At 39.0% G+C, this 13428-nt stretch overlaps 1 long non-coding RNA gene across 1 annotated transcript; it reads right to left on the bottom strand.

Moving 5' to 3' along the window:
• Positions 1–5004: 5004 nt before the first annotated feature.
• On the bottom strand, positions 5005–9645 carry LOC127531034 (uncharacterized). Its single transcript, XR_007937878.1, has 3 exons — positions 9104–9645; positions 7652–7750; positions 5005–7512 (listed from the first exon to the last, which is right to left on the bottom strand). It is a non-coding gene; the product is annotated as an uncharacterized LOC127531034 (long non-coding RNA).
• Between the last annotated feature and the right edge of the window lie 3783 nt (positions 9646–13428).

The raw sequence follows: 13428 nt of genomic DNA on the forward strand, positions 1-13428 counted from the left end.
AGATTAATGTCACTGCTGCAAATATCCTTCTTTGTAGCAGAGAAATCTCTCCAGTAAAACAACAACAACAAAAAAAACTTAATATGACCAAAAAATATTGAGACTTCAGTGAATAGATCAAATGTTATCGTAATATTCTGCTAAACTGTAACTCTGTGTGACAGCTCACTTTTCTGATGTATAGAAAAGTACACAGCACACCTTGCTATTAGATCCTGGATCCATGTCAGGGATAATTTATAATTAGAAGTAATTAATGAGGGTGCTGCCTGAATTTATTTACTTAGTTTATTTAATAGGGACCATGTACAGAAGAACATTGAACACAAGGCAAAGGTGCTCTGTACCAGATTATAGCATATTGGCTAATTTCCATATGCAGTCCTTGGAGAAGGCAAGAGAGAAACCAGAAAACGGCAGAAAATCAGAAAAAACAATACATCACATTTAAAAAGATCTCACGTTCACATATTAAAAGTCATTGCAAGGACTGTCAGTACTGACAGAGTTGATTTCTAATGGGCCAATTTTTTTTTTGCCTCTATAGAAAAATCTTTAAAATCTTTTATTGTCTTTATCTCAGAGTGGAGCTTATTCCATTCCAGTATTGCTTTGTGGGAAAAAGCCGGTTGTCCAAAGGCAGTTTTACATAAAAGGATGCGGCACTCCATGCTGTTTCAATGAAATGAGAACATGCCGTTTCTGTTCAATGATTTTTCCTGAATCCCAACTGCATGAGATGTAGCAGGTGTGCAGATTCAAGATGTTCTACTAATTGATGGGTAACCACCTTTTCAATTACTTTTGAGAGACCAGGAAGTATACTGATTATTCTGTAGTTACTAATTTCATTTTTTAAAAAATCTCAGTTCAATTCAATTTTATTTATATAGCGCCAATTACAATCAAATTGTCTCAAGACACTGTACAGAACCCAAAAGCCTGAACCCCCAGAGCGAGCCCAAAGGCAACAGTGGCAAGAAAAACACCCTTTTAACAGGGAAGAAACCTTAAGCAGAACCCGACTCTTTATGTGGGGGACCCATCTGCCTGCTGGCCGGGCGGGTTGAGAGGGACAGAAGAGGTAGAGAGGTAGAGGATGGGAGAAGAGGAGGGTGGGGAACAAGATACATATAACAAACAATTGGATACATGCATGACTAGCTAGATGATACATACAAAGTACAAGCTAACGCTGAAACGGATTCATAGTTTACTGTTATGGTGGTATGGCTCTGACATTAAATATACTGCATATACAGCTGATAGTAAAATTCAAACAGTATGTAGATTAACATATGCAGTATTGTAAAGGCGATGCAGGAAATGGGCAGCTGGAAGCAGTGGGCTGAAGGTCAGCAGCACCATCCCACAGGTGGACATGATGGAGACAAGGCCAGTTGGTGGGACAGCAACCGCAGATATGAAGCTTCCAGTTCTGGGGCCAGGGACACTCGTAAAAAGGACAAAGGGGTTAACAGAATGAGTGTAAAGCAATAACAGAATGTATATATAAAATACAAAGGTAGAGAGAGAAGGATTCAGTGCATCAAGAGAGGTCCTCCAGCAGCCTCGGCCTATAGCAGCATGACTAGGGGTAAAACTAAGAGACATCAAAGAGGAAGTCAGTTGTGCAAATGAAGACTCCTGCTGACCCTTTCAGGGTCACCCAGTCAGCCCTAACTATAAGATTTACCAAAAAGGAAGGTTTTAAGCCTGGTTTTAAAAATAGAGAGGGTGTCTGCCTCCCGAACTCAAACTGGGAGCTGGTTCCACAGGAGAGGTGCCTGATAACTGAAGGCTTTGCCTCCCATTCTACTTTTAGAAATTCTAGGAACAACAAGTAAGCCTGCAGTCTGAGAATGAAGAGTTCTGATATATGGATGGAGATTGGTCGCTAAGAGCTTTATATATCAGAAGAAGGATTTTGAATTCTGTTATAGATTTTACAGGAAGCCAATGAAGAGGAACCGGTATAGGAGAAATATGATCTCTCTTGCTAACTGTCATCAGTACTGTGGCTCCAGCACTTTGGATCAACTGTAGATGTTTGAGGGATGCTATTGGGACATCCATCTTCTGCTTTGTGGGTGAGTATTACAATGGCAGGTTTCAGAATGTTTGGAAAGGCAGACTCGTATATTGATTGGTTTATTAAATTTAAGATTGGACCAGTTAAGCTATCTTTATGGTTTTTCAGGAATGTAATGTCTAGTCTATGAGTATCCTTAGCTCTAAAGCTTGACAGCGATGACATCATTTTTTCAAGTTTTAACTTATTTATGAGTTTAAAATTTTGATCAGCTTCATGATGGAAAGTACCACATGGTTCAAGAGGATAGCTGTGTACAGAGGTCTGACCAAGCTCCTGGACAGATTTGATGAAATATTCGTTAAAGTTGTTCGCTGTGTGCGAAATGGTGCGTTTTATAATTTGCTAAGAGTGCATATTAAAGAGTTGTATTGGTTCTGAGGAATAGAAAGGTCAAGAACATCATTACCACAGTGTGACTGTAATGAATCAAAGAAAAGTCCAGAATCGATAACAAGGAGCTTATGCTTTATTTTACTTATTACTCATGTGTTTGAATGCAAGGATGATCAAGACATAAGGTGATTGATAATAAAAGTACAGACAGTTTTTGATAATAAAAGTACACACAGTTTTTGACCTAAGCCATAATCAGTAAAGAACATGAGCTTGTTGTGTGTGCTGTCTCTAATCTTGATTTGCAGAGGTGAAGCATTCCTACGAGAGCGATAACATCAACTGTGGCAGAGGAGAGTGGACCAGAGCAGCACTGGAGGGAGCGGCCAGCCTAGATAGCTATACACACTGTTAGAGTAGAAGAAGACTGGGCCAGGTACAGTTAGGAGTCTGATTCCATCCGAACTGACTGAACACTTGTTGTTGGTTAAGGACAGAGGATTCAGGCCCAGAGCTCTGTATCGCACATTCATCCATCCATTCTCTATACACCACTTCATCCTCACTAGGGTCGTGGGGGGTGGGTTGGGGCCGGAGCCTATCCCAGCTGACTTGGACTGGACAGGTTGCCGGGCTACATATACAGACAAACAATCACTCTCACATTCACACCTACAGACAATTTAGAGTGATCAGTTACCCTCAGCATATGTTTGGACTGTGGGAGGAAGCCAAAGTGCCCGGAAAAAACCCACGCATGCACAGGGAGAACATGCAAACTCCATGCAGAAAGATCCCCGGCTCAAGCCGGGACTCAAACCAGGGATCTTCTTGCTGCAAGGCGAAAGTGCAAACCAACACCCCACTGTGCAGCCCATCACACATTCAATTTTTCTTTAATAAATACTTTTGATTTTAAGAAGAGGTCTCCTGACTACATCAAAAGGACTGGGCGGAAATAGCCTTACACAGTTTATCTCAAGGTTTATTTCATTTCACTGAAAGTTCTGTAATTCCTTTTCAAATGATTCCAAGTTTTTCATTGGTATGTATGCAGTGTATTTCCCAGTTGTAATTTTAGTTTTGTGTCATGATTTTACAAGTTTATGATCTACTAAGGTGAGGTTATGGTGAGACATGCCAGCAATAAAGTTAAAAATTTTAAATTATGGAATCAGGTTTATTTTGCAAAGATAAGATCAATGTGTGTTTGTAATGAGTGATTTATTCTCATTGGATTACTAATCAACTGCTCCATGTGAAACTTGTTGGCAGTTTCCTTTAATTTCTGTCTATGTTTTACAGAGCCAGTTTCTTTTGGTCATCCATTACAATTAGTTCTTTATAGATAAAATGTTTCAGCACATCTGTTAGACCAGTAAAAAAAAATGTATTCAGCAAATGGAGGTTGATCAATTATAATCAAACAAAAGAATATTTCAGGTGCTAGTTATGTTACCTCCCACACATTCCAGATATGTTCATTTGAACACAATGATAATGACAGTTTTTCTATTTTTGGGTTTTATTTGACAGGTTAAGTTGAGCGGCAGACAGGAAAGTAAGGGAAGAAGAATGCAGGAGAGGTAATATGTTACGGTGGGCTCTGGAGAACCCAGGCGCAGACAAAGGGAGACTGGCAGATAGGTGAACAATTGAAGTTGTTTTATTGAACGAGAATCCAAGTTAATACATAAACGGGAAGCTGAACTGGGGAGGCAGAACAAAAACCAAACTACACTAAATTCTACGAGCTAACACTAGGAATGCAGGAACACCTTTAACACAACAGAGCTAATGAGAGGTACTCACACTACCGGGAAACTGACAACCAAGGGGAGACAAAACAGGCTGGGGAAAATCCAAGAGTAGACAGGAGCACAACAGAGTTCAAAAGGGGGAATCCAGGAGGGAGGAGAGCTGAAAAAGGTCCAGAAGTGGCAGGTTTGGTGGGGAACAGCATGTACAATCCAACAGGGACAGAGTTAATGAGCAAGGTTCAATAGTGATCAGGAGATATTGCTGGCAGGTGAGCTGATTACTGCAGGTGACTCACACTGCAGTAATCAGCTGAGTGTGAACAGGTGAGCATGGAGAGCAAGACAAAGGGACGAGAGAAACGAGGGAGAGGTGATCAAAACAGAACAGACAGATACAGGAATGAATGACAAGGAAAGAGGGAAAAGGAGGAAGGGCAAGAGCAAGAAGCAGTGATCATAACATAGTAGGTGTTAACCAAGTTTCTGAGAGGTATAAACAATTAAGATTTAAGTTAGTAATTGCTGTACACTGCAAATTATTTGACACTTGCCAAGATTTAAAATCTTATTTTTAGCCATGATAGATAATTTGGCTTGTTTTAAATGTTATTTACTTATTTTTTTGTCCTTCATTTTACAGTATAATCTTAAATTGAGCATGAATATATCTTCATTGTCTCCTTTAGTCTGGAAATCTTAAAAATGAGTGAATAACTGTTAAAATAAGAAAAATGAGTTGTTTCACCAAAGCTACCTTTCACAAAGCTTGTTTTAAGATTAACAAGTCAAGTTGCTTGAAGAATTATACAAAAGGCATCTGTTCAAAATGCAATTTATTAGAATGGCTCTGACTTCAAACATGGCCAAACAACACAGAAGAGAAACCATACAACCTTCCCCACAACTCATGATACAATTGCACATTTTCAATCGTTGCAACAGGCTTAAAATATTTAGTTAGCTGATTCTGTATGTATTTCATGTTGTCTTTGTAATTTTTATTTTTTTCACATATTTTATTTACTGTACTATGTCAGTGACTGACAAACCGGTAGAAATCTTTTTTTCACAATCAGCTATTAGCTCCATTCCAGCATTAAATTGATGTAGCACAACAGATACACATCAGCAACTGACAGAAGTTTTTTTTTGTTTTTTTTTTGCTGATAACCAATGTTCATCAACAGGGCTTGGCAGATACCTATGTTCAACCACACATGTGCATGCTTAATCCTCATGCTGATTTCTCTGAGCAATGAGATCAGAAAGACTATATTTTATTGGTACAAACACACTTTCTCTAAAACCAACAGAAAAATATGAAGTGTGATCAGTGAGCTTGTGTACCAATTCCGTAGCCTGTGCAAGAGTGGGCACTGCCACTTCATAAGGCAGCAAGTCTTGATTCAAATTCAAAGTTTCATAGCGCTGGTACTCAAAAGCAACAAAAGAGGAATCAATCAAAAATATATCCTTGATCATTCCAAACACTGGCAAAGTGTCATCCACATCTGCAATAATCATAGACTTCCCTCTGACATACTTATTACCGTTGAGGATATACCATTTCACAGAGACAACAGATTTCATGACCTCTATTCCCAAAAAATCTTTGACTTTTCTCTTAACATATTCAGTATTTGTAACAGCTGACACAGGCCCAGATTCTCTTTCGTTTGCAAAAATTGGATGCTCAATGCCTATTTCATTCTGACAACTTTCAAGAAACTGATTGTGGTTGACTAGTGATTCACAAACATTTTTAAAATGTAACTTAGAAGCCCACTGCTTAAAATAGCAGTGTTTTGCCTCAAAGCGCATGCACATACTCCTTATTAAAGGACCAAGGGATATGATTTGACTCGGAAGATGCAACATGTAATGCTGCTTGGGTATTACACTGACCTCAGGAAAAAGTTGTTTGAACTGATACAGGTGTTGCTCAATCATACTTTTGAGCCGTAATACAGTTTGTAAAGAAATAATGGGAGCAAGGACTATCTGTACTATCTCAATCAACTTCAAAATAAATTTAGTATACTCGTTGTCCACACCATCCAAAAGAAAAGGTAGTATTTTTAAAAGTATTAGCATCTGCCCACTAGACTGTTTCAATCTGTTGTCATTAGCTGCTAGAGTGTTGGCACTAACAGGACAAGGTTTATCCCGTATATCAAGAGGTAAGGAAAATTTTGAATGGCTGAATTAAACTCATCTAATTCCATTTGTCGTGACAGAATAAGGTGTTTTAATACAAGCTTAATTTCCATTGGCGCGACACCTTCAAAAATAACGTGCATTATATCAGGTCAAATGCCAGGACATCAACTAGTCTGCTTCTTCTGTTAATTCCATAAGTGGTTTTAAGGGATGCTTTCAAGAAATCTGGGCATGTTTTGTCTATTTTAAGACACTGCCTGATGTGCTTTTCCAAAGTTCTTTTAACAAACTTATTCTCTTCAAAAATATGTTGCATATCCTCAAGTGTCTACATTTGCTATGAGAAAAACCGACACCTTCTTTAAAGCCAGCAAGCTCATGTTGGGCAAGCGTGTCTCCACATACAGCTATCACAGCACCAAACAACTCAATTTCACCATTTGGCGTTTCAATCCTTACACCATTGTAAAGCAGTGTCAGATCTTGAATAATTCTTTTTAGTACAACATCAACACCCCATTGAGAAATATAATTTGCCTTAGCAATAGCAAGGAGTCGTATTGCAGACAACTTTGACCTAAATTTTGGATCAATATTACCTAAACTATAATAAAACATGAGCAATTTATTTGCAGAAGAATGTGATCCTACGGGGTTACATATTTCAATTTCATCTGTGTACAGTATTATTTGCAATGCATTTGGTTTTCGAGAAAATAAAGGGTGAGATGTAAAGAGGGCCCCATCAATAAAATCATAAAAGAATCCCTCTCTGCTTCTTTGTGGTACAGTGTTGAAAATGGTGAAGATTCTGGAATTGGTCAATAACTGCTTTAGACTTTGAATTAGTGGTACATAGTAAAAACTTCTATTTCTTATGGACATGACCCTTGAAAGACCTCGTTTTACCCAACAAATCTTCTGGGACACCACTACTTCTTCTGGGTCGACTGGATTAAATAGTTCCTGAATGGCCATATTCTGTCCATATGCAGTCGTGCAGAAAGGATCTACGAATGTGTCAAATGTAGCCAAAGCCACATCTTGAAGTTGAGTGGACGTCTCGGGATGCTCTTCAAAGACCCTTCTCATCCTCTCCCTCAGTGTATCCAGGAGAACAGCTTGGTATTGTTGCACCCCTGAGATGACGCTGTTGACCGTTCTCTGAAAATATTTGAAATTCATATTAATTTTTTTCCTGCACTTTTAATCCAAACCAAGGAGAACACATTAAACTGCCATTATAAACAAATATATTAATGTATTAACTGCATTGTGTATTGGTCCATCAGGACAAATTTACCTGTGAAAAGTGGCACTGTTCCTGGACACTGATGGCAAAAGCAGCAGCAGATCTGGCAACATCAGGTCTGGTTGTGGATGTTACAGCAACAGCTTCTTCCTTAAGAGAAAAATAACAAAAAAAATTTTTTCATAACCAACATGGTTGTGTTTGGCTGTAAAAAAAAAAAAAAAAAAAAAAAAAGTTAATTAAACAATAAATTACATATACAAAAATGCAATTTGCAAGATACTGTAAGACAAAGAAAAATATCCAAAGCAAGTGTGAAATTGACTCAGAACACATGGCAAATAAGCAGTGCTGTTTCTAAGCAAACAGGCAAGTAAGTCAGCAGGTGTAATCAGCTACTTTTGATAAGTACTCCTTTAAAAAAATGACTAGGGGTGACTCCTAATTGTGAATATTCAATGATTTGTTGGAGAGAGCCTAATTCCTTTGCTCATCTCATAGTCAAACACCTGCTTTAAAAACAACGATCATTCCATTCTAGCTTTAAGAGGGTGTTAAATGTCTAATTTTACAAAGATTAGTCTGTTTTCTCCAAATAAATCATGTGTCATAGCCTACTTTTTATAGTTATCAACTTATTATAAATGTAACGATAAACCATATGATTTAACAAAATTATTCATCCAACTAAACTCATGTCTCTCTGCAAATACTATTTGTACTATTTACTACTGTTTGTTATTTGTCATGGCCTTCCTAGTGTTAATTTTAATCTTCACAATGAGATGTATCACAGCAGCACAACTGTCCGGATCGCGCCGCATGATACGCTCTCCACCAGACTCATCCAGTAGCTGGAGTAGAGAAGCTGTCAGAGTGCTCCGCTGCCTCCTCCCGGCGCACAGGAGCGGGAATATTTAAATTACATAAATGGAAAATGTGTTACAAATGTGTTCTTCGTTGTGGAACAGCAGCTAAACAAGGAAACCTTCATGAAAGCCATTAAGTCTGTATCTCACTTCTTCTCTCTGTTCTCCCCGTCCTTTTCCCTTCATATTGTAACAATGAATTTTAACAGAGCCGTCGACGTGTAGACCTAGAGGTTTGTGCTGTTGTTTTCCCCTGGAAAGTTCACAACTGGATGATTTAACAGCATTCCAAGCACCAATCAGCTGAGCTTGAGCGCAATCGAAATGAACCAGGGGTGACGCGCGCACAGCTGTGTGACATTGGCAAAGGAAAGCACTATTGTCTATCACCCTCTCTATCAGCGCCGTTAAGAGGCTCCCAAATACAAACGATAATCTCCAAATGAATGAAAACTTGAGAACATTTTGCTTATAAAAAATTACGAATTTTGTTCATTTGGCGTTGCCATTGTCTGCACGTTGTAGGGGAAAAAACACATAAAAATGGGTCAAAATAAAATGAGTTAGAATTAGCTTAGTTAACCATAATAGGGCAGAAAACATTTAAATATCATTAAGTTAGTTTGACACTTACAGAGCCAGGGTCGCCAACATCATGAAGCTGCAGTGCTGCAGGGCCAGATGCTTCAGGTGATATTTCCACAGTGCTGGTTGTGGCAGGAATGATATGGCTGGCAAAAACCGACACACCAAAATTTTCCTGCCCCAAAGAGTGGGATGTGGAGGTCGTTCTCCATCCAAAGTACTACTGACCAAGATGCCAGCACTTGTAGTGGAAGTGAGATTATACCCTCGCCTAGAGTCATGCCACCATGCCAGCCTCAAGCTTCCACTCCCATATCCCGAACTGCTGACAAAACAATGAAAATGCCAGACCCACCAGAGTACGTGGTTGTAGTGTCACGGAAGCTTCAATTAATGACCACGACGTATCTGTCTTTGTGAACTTTTACTGAACATATGCTGCAGCATTACATGGAGAAAAGGGTAAAAATGCAATGTAAACAAACCCACATCGGCATCTCATCACCGAGATTCATTTCTTCAACTACCGCCAATACACGCAAGACACTTCCTCAAAAGTGAGCTTCAAAATAAAAGCATTTCCTGCTCACAGCAATAAAACAAATTATTAGTCAGAATAAACTAACTTATTCATTTACAGATTTTCTATTGCAATTACTGTTCCATGTAACACATTTTATGCAACTGAATATAATGAATTGCTTATTTAATTATTTTATTATTTTTGGACATCAGAAGTTTCACCGTGAAAATATTTTTTTCCCCACATTTTCAAACTTTAAAATGGGTCAATTTTCACTGTCTTCTTGTGGCCTCTGACCTTCGTCTTCATAAAGTACTGCAGTTGAGTCTCGTCTGTTTGGGTCTGAGGTTCTGGAGTCATCGAATGTCAGTTCTGAAAAAGAAAGTGGAAAAAAAAACACAGCAGAATCTGTTCCAAAACCTTCCAGTGTATCACTGACCATTAAAGAATATGAAGAGAATAAAATCAGAAACTATAGAACTTTTATCTGTGGCATCTGAATTGCTGCAGTGTTTCCCTCACTGAATGTGATGGGGAATCATACTGACCTTGTTTTCTGACAGCCTTTCTTTGGGCAATGAGGAGACCAGTGTGGTAAATCTTCCCAGTGAGGGATCAATAAAGTTGATCTCATCGTATCACGAATACTGATGGTATAGTGTTGTTACTAAAGAATACAATCAAATAAAATACATTTAAATAAAGATGGAATGGATCGATCAGACATTATCACTACAGGTTAATTCAAATAAAATGTGACCAGCTCATATCCAACATAAATCAGTGTTCAGTGTGAAAAATATATAAAATAATATGCATTTAAATAAAGTCAGAGTAGATCGATCAGACAAAGTCATAGCAGGTTCAATCAAGTTAATTAAAGCTGCCCAGCTGCCTTCTTACCTCCAGGGAAGCCATGGCGTCGGTCCCTCGCCTGCATCAGGGCCCTCAGGTTAACGACCCACTTTGGATCTGGACCCGCTACATTCGCACGAGGCTTAGCAGGGGCCCCACACTGCAGACAGGTTCCGCAGGATCACCATGCCGAGCACCCGAGAGACCTGCGGGAGGAGCTGGAGGGAGAATGCGGAGGGAAAGTGAGAGGAGAGAAGACGGGAGGCAGGGGGGACCAAATGTGTCGGGAGAAGCAGAAGGAGGAAGGAGAGAGGACGGGAGATAGGGGGAGACATACAGGGGGAAGAAGAAGGACGGATGGATAGACGGATGGAGGAGGGATAGGAGAGAAGGGGCAAATGTGAAGGGGGAGGAGGAGTGGGAGTGTAAAGAGGAGGGGGAGGAGAGTGAGTAAGGGGAGGAGGAGGAGGAGAAAGACAGCAAGGAGAAGGTGGGTGAGGTAGGTTAGGAGCGAGCGAGGGAGAGGGTCTTCTTCTTCCTTCAGTATCTGATGAATTTGTGCATCAAAAAGTTTGGTTTTCAAGATGCTTTTGAGCTTTTAGATCAGCTATCCAGCTATCGCATTTTTTTGCAACAAAGATCATGAAGACGTCCAAGCAATCAGCTTGCATCCCATCATGTTAAAAGGAGGTAATCTGAACTGATGCACTAGAAAAGGCTGCTGTGTTTACAGGCACTTCGTTGCTAAAGTTTCATCACTGCAGCGATACTCATTTAAATGACAGAATATCAGATTAACATGTTTGAGAAGCTCTGATCTGCATCATGTGGAAGAAGATGTTAAGATCAGAACACATTCATACAGTTTGACAACGCAGGACAGAATTATTGGAAGGGTCTGGAATAGGAAAGCCAAAGTCAAAAGTTCACATGATTGTATTCATGTTCATTTTTGAAAATCCCTCTCATACACTCAAAAATATAAAGTGGTTAAAATATCTACTCAAGGCTACAAGCTGTTTGCATGACCATCACACGTCACACAAGGTTACTTGTGCCTATCAGAAAGGATATGGGCAACAAGTTATTTTCAGACACCAGTGGTGGGGTCTTGCAGTTTGACTTAACTTTCCGACTACCAAGAAAAAAAAGTATTGTCTAATCACAATTCTTTTTAAATTCCCCAATCTTTGTAAGGCAATTAGAATACAGAAAACATTTTTTTAATGTTTTTATTTTTAAGATATCATGTGTCCACTAGTTAAAGCAGATCACAGGGGCCAGGTCAAGGTAGGGCAGCGGCTCCGCCTCCCCTGTGTGATCTCCAAGCTCTTCTGAGGGGATCTCCCCCTTTAGGCTGTTCCTCCTTCTGGCACTCAAAATCTGTCATGATGAACTTCAAGAAATACTCTGGAGGAGGATGAAACTTGAGAAAAAGGAAGAGAGAGCAAGTGGTAAAAATACATAAATGAAGGTATATTTGGGAAAGAAAGTTATTTTAATTTACAAAAGTTAGCAGGATAACTAAATAAAAATATCCCATTCCAAGTAAAAGTCCTACACTGTGAAATGTAAATATCAAAGAATTAAAGTACAATTAGCCATTTGTGCCAAAAGAATCACCAGTTAAAGTAATGCATAATGCTGAAACAAATCCTTGTGTATGACACTTGTGTATATATGACCCCAAACTTGTCATCCAGACAATTTCATGTTTTCCATGAAAACTCACTTTTATTCATGGGCTAACACAATTGCACAAGGATTTTGTAATCATCAATTAGTCTTTCAAACACTATTAGCTAACACAATGTTCCATTAGAACACAGGAGTGATGGTTGCTGGAAATAGGCCTCCCGATGTAGATATTCCATTAAAACTCAGCTGGAATAGTCATTTACCACATTAACAATGTCTAGATTGTATTTCTGAATAATTTTATGTTATCTTTATTGAAAAAAGCTTTTCCTTCAAAGATAAAGACATTTCTAAGTTGAACTGCATGTGTTATAAATAAAAAAAAATATCAATGACTCTCTTGGCTGCTATTTTTAACAACAATTTCAGTTGAAGCTCAAGTTAAGATTGCAAGCTCCTATCATTGAACGCTACACGCTAAGCTAGCATTAGCTTTGCTATGACTTCTACTTTACAAGTCTGGCTGTTAAAAATTAAAAAATTGCTTGAAATGGGAAGAAAATTATACATTTAAACTGCTGTCCACCTTTTAAAGTTTGTCTCGGTAGATGCCAGCTGTGAGTTAGCTGTGTTTGTACATAACTGTAGCATTAGCAAGGTAATTGACTACCAAGTGTCAGAACAAAACTGATAACATTCGAAATTAAAGTAGTTTCGCTGCTCAACATTCGTTAGCAAATTGGGCAAATTTAAATAGTTATTTATATTGCGGTGTAGGGTCAGATCCAAACATTTAACCCTAGCCCTATTTGTCAGACACGTTTTGTCTGTTGTTTTAAACGTACCACGCAATAGTAAATAACAGCGTCTTGGCTTAATTTTCAAGCATTAAAAACATTTTCCAAGCACTTTATATTTGGTGAATCGGGCTACTGAAAAACAAGCAAATTGGCATTTCCAAAGACCAGTCCAAGCCAAATCCACCGCTGGCCCTGTGTATGGCAGGTCTACCTCTGCTGCTCTGTGTTAAAGCCTAACCCTTGCTGTTAATTGCACTTTTTGTCAATAATGTGTCACAGCTGCCAGTGTGTGATCGGTGCCAGACCCTCTTGGATTTTAGTGATTTATCAGTCACTAGACAATCCAATGATCTACGACTGTAGCGGACAATCAAAGATGCTCCCAACACAGTACAGCTGTTTACATTGGAATTAGCTTGTCCAGTCTTGTGTGCTGTGGTCTACCGTCCACCTAAACACAACAAAAAAGACAACAAGTAACTTTATTTACTCTGAGCTCATAGCAGAGGGACAGAGGAATGTGAACAGCTTTGAACAGCTTTTAATCTGTGGGCATTT

This window comes from Acanthochromis polyacanthus, chromosome 19 (genome assembly GCF_021347895.1).
Source record: "Acanthochromis polyacanthus isolate Apoly-LR-REF ecotype Palm Island chromosome 19, KAUST_Apoly_ChrSc, whole genome shotgun sequence".
NCBI lineage: Eukaryota > Metazoa > Chordata > Actinopteri > Pomacentridae > Acanthochromis > Acanthochromis polyacanthus.